This window comes from Triticum urartu, chromosome 3 (assembly GCF_003073215.2).
Source record: "Triticum urartu cultivar G1812 chromosome 3, Tu2.1, whole genome shotgun sequence".
NCBI lineage: Eukaryota > Viridiplantae > Streptophyta > Magnoliopsida > Poales > Poaceae > Triticum > Triticum urartu.
Window position 1 is genome coordinate 695,328,018 of NC_053024.1, and position 4,058 is coordinate 695,332,075.

Consider the following 4,058-nt stretch of genomic DNA (forward strand, 5'->3'; position numbering starts at 1 on the left):
AAAGAGCTGGAATTTAGACACCCGAAAGTAAGTACTATAGTAGCATGTTCCGCGCATCTCCTAGTGATTCAAGCGCTAGTTCATCAATACCATTTAGCATTCTTGCTTATCAGTTTGATTGACCTCTATTTCTTGTAAAGTGGTTGTGGCAGGAACAAGGGAATGATTTCCGTGGATACTATGTTTGCGAGTCCATCCGCCACACGACATGTGAGCGGGGCTACTCTGACGAACAATATGAAATGCGTAAATAACAACATTCACAATTTTATTTTATTACCATCATTTGTGTTGAGTTTCATTCATTCATATATATAAGTATTGACCCCCTTCTTCAAATTAGATGTTTCAGAAGTGGGATGAACTCCTAGCACCAGCTCGCATGCGAGCAATTCAAGAGGAATTGGCGGCATTCTTTCTTGACCATGTGATCGCTGAAGACGGAGAATACTATGTGGACCATGAGTCCGTATGATTATATTTGTAAGAGATAATTATTGTATATATGTAGACGGTAGTGTCGGATAGATATACGAGAACTTGTTGTTCGACCAATCTCTCGGAGAAGGAGAGGTGGTCGATATCACTTCTCTCTGTATGCATATATGTTCATGACGATCTTCTGTTTCATTCGTTTGCTTACTAGCTAGCTAGCGTGTCTAGTCCTCTCTATACGTATGTATAGTACGTAGCGTCGACCAAGCACGGACATAAGATAGGACACTTCTCTCTATTAATTATAGCTAGCTAACACAATATATGAAACACCTAAATTAACCCCCCAAACCCCCCAAACCGATTAAAGGGACAGGGCATTAGTACCGACACTTTAGTCCCGGTTCAGGAACCGGGACTAAAGGCCCTTACGAACCGGGACAACAGGCCCTTTTTCTACCAGTGCTTGTACAATAATATTCGACACAACTCTAACATACGATGATGAGGATGAGGATGAAAAAGATGACGATGATGTTGAGGGTATGTTCAAATTGTGCAGTTCCTTCTATTCAGTTCAAGTAGCCACTTAGTTACAGATAAGCCTATTTCTTATCATAATGCTGCCTTGTAAGTTCTAACGTAAATTTAAACATCTGAGGTTATTGCCCATACCCGAATTTCAAATTAAATGTTGCTTATTCAACTCCTGAATCAATGGATTATTTTGTTTCTATTGGGCTAAATTTTGGCATTTTCATAATTTTGAAATTGTTATCTGATCTGTTCCTCAATGACACAAACTCCATATTTACCTATTTTGGTTCACGTTGACCTGTTTTTTATTTGAAGACTAGACAGTGACCAGTTTGTACCTGTTCTAATACTCTGTTCTTTCAGTACCATCACTATGCCTTTGTGGTTTATATTTCAATTCTTTGGAACCGTATCATATTCACCTATTGCTGAATTATTCAGCGCTGCTTATTTACACAATTTATAGTTTCTTGAGTACTTCCTGCCATTTGTATATAATACTCATGTACGTACTGAGGTGGCACTTTGTATCAATTTTAACTTGCATTAACATATACATGAATGTTCAGCTATAGCATTTAGTTTGATAGGAACAAATCCTGAATGTAAAATCTTGCTTTTGCAAGTATAATTTTGGTAGGTGAATAATTTCAATGCATTTAGTATGAACTGATGCTGGAATTTCCACTATAGGAATAGCTAATCATTTGTACCTTACCCTAAGTGGCAAAACTAAGATGTTCAAAATTCCAAAATCGACAATGGATACCAAGAAGACTTGATTGCAGTCACAGTTTCTGTTCAGTCTTGCTTTAGAAAAGTTTAAGTGTTGTATGAATGTTACACTTGCCATTTTCAGCTATTACAGATAATAATCCACAAAGTGAACTATGTCCAGTTGTAGAATTCTGGGCTTTTGCAAATCTTGAAAATCTGACATTATGCGTCTGTGCTTTCTGGGACTAGGAGGTGATGCTAGTGGAAGATCTAGGCAAACAAGGAGTGAGAAGAAGAGCAGGAAAGCCATGGAGAAGCTTGCCATGAAGGTCATTAATGGTGTGAACCGTGTAACTATCAAAAAGAGCAAGACCGTGAACATCTTAACCACTTTACGACATTGCTCCCTGAAGCATAATTATATGCTGGTGGTTATCATATTTTCTTAAGTCCTTCTCCAAAACAATTGCAGGTTACGTTTGTCCTCTCCTAGCCAGATGTCTTCAAGAGCTCACACTCAGAAACCTATGTCATTATCAGGGAGACCAAGTTCGAGGACCTGAACACTGAGCTGCAGACACAAGCGGCAGAGCAGTTCAAGGCGCCGGGCCCGAGCAGGGTCAATTCGATGGGTGAGCCGTCTGTGGCAGCAGTCCAAGATGACGAGGAGGTCGACGAGACTGGTGTTGACAAGAAGGACGTCGAGCTCCTGATGATGCAGGCCTCCGTGTCGAGATCCAGGGCCGTGGAGGCACTCAAGGCTGCGGATGGCGACATCGTCAGCGCCATCATGGAGTTGACTAACTAGGTCCTGGAAGGTGGAGTTGTGTCCTGATAATAGGGGGGTTGGGTCATATCCTCTTGAATTTTGCAGCTGCGTAATTGGAGGCTCTGTGTCTCTGTTGAAAGCTGAAACAATATTTTGGAGCATGTTGTTTCGGATGCGGGTATGGCTCCAGAGCGTGGTGAATGCCACCTTTTTTTTGGAGATGTAGGTTTTGGAGGCGTTTAAACATGTGATGATCAGAAAACTGCTTGCTCTTATGGGAAAATCTGAATTGGCTCTGCTAAGTTTTGCTACAAACGGATATCATTCTGTGTTCCAGACAATATGTCATTCTAGCTAGCTTTTGTGTTTTGTTAACTAACTACAGCCCTTGTGAGATTTTGAGATAGCTTTCAAGTTTGTTTTGCCACATGGATTGAAACAAGTTAACGACGACATGAAAATAAGATCGGTCTGTTTATGCGTATGGCGGAGCTGGAGGATGGTGGCTGTGGCGAAGCTCAGTCGATGAACAATTGGGTTTTGTTTGCTGGGTTCTCAACTTTTTGATGTATCATTACTCTTTTGTCAATTCATTTTTCTTGCCAATGTTTTTTTCCTATAGGTGACCAAAATTTGTTGTGGGCAAAAACCCTTGGTCTCTTTGGTTCAAATTTTTGGAGATACCTTTGCTTTTCTTGGTCAAATCTGATTCATATGCATTACTAAGTTTTAGGTTTTACTGCTGTGAGAAGAAAGAGAGAATTGTAGATTGCGCTGGTTGCCTTGCCTGCTCATGTATGTGCCGGTACACTGAAGTTCCTGTTCCCCCGATTTTCTTACATATTGTAAGTCTAGGTTCCGAATCAGAATGCGTTAGGACTTTGTCTGGTGAGCATGGGCTGCAATCGAGGGGGGGCAGAGGAAAAAAATGTTTTATTCATTTTTACAGCACGGATTTTTTTGTCCACTTTTCGATTTGTCGCAGGTGGCTATCTCTCTATGGAGGAATTTGGCTGAGCTGTACTGCCATCTTCCAACCTTTGCCCATGCGCGAACCCATCAGTGATGCCGCTGCCTTCCCTCCTTGGAAATAGATGCTCCTGGAATTCTCCGACCACTGATGAGAACTTTTCAGATGATAAGTTTTCATATGCCTCCCATTCATATTTCATAACGTATTGCGTCAATGCAACCCATTGATTATTGTCACTGCTCTCTCTTTCGCTTGGGAACCTTGACTACGATCGTGTTTGTTTGGCTGCTAGTACCGTCCTGATAACATAGTTAGAGGCCACATGGAGACTATAGAGAGGAGCACTGGGTCCTTTATAAGTGCCGGTCATGCTTAGGCAGAGGAAGGTTGGTGAGCACATTACCTATCCATCCAATTCATTGAGTACCGATCGTACCTAAGCCTCAAGTGCCCTTTATAAGTGCCAGTCATGCTCATGCTCTGCTCCATTTTCTTGGCTCACCCTAGACTCTACACTCAACACTTGTTTGCCAAGCTTTTCAGAGAGTGCGTTCGGAACCAGTATGCCTCATACACCTTCTGGAATTTGTGGAAAGAGCGAAATGCTCGAATCACCACCTCCCGCCC

The 4,058-nt window shown here is 41.7% G+C and overlaps 1 pseudogene; it reads left to right on the forward strand.

Annotated features, from left to right (window-relative positions):
* Positions 1–935: 935 nt before the first annotated feature.
* Positions 936–2,756, forward strand: LOC125547200 (annotated as a pseudogene).
* The last annotated feature ends 1,302 nt before the right edge of the window (positions 2,757–4,058 follow it).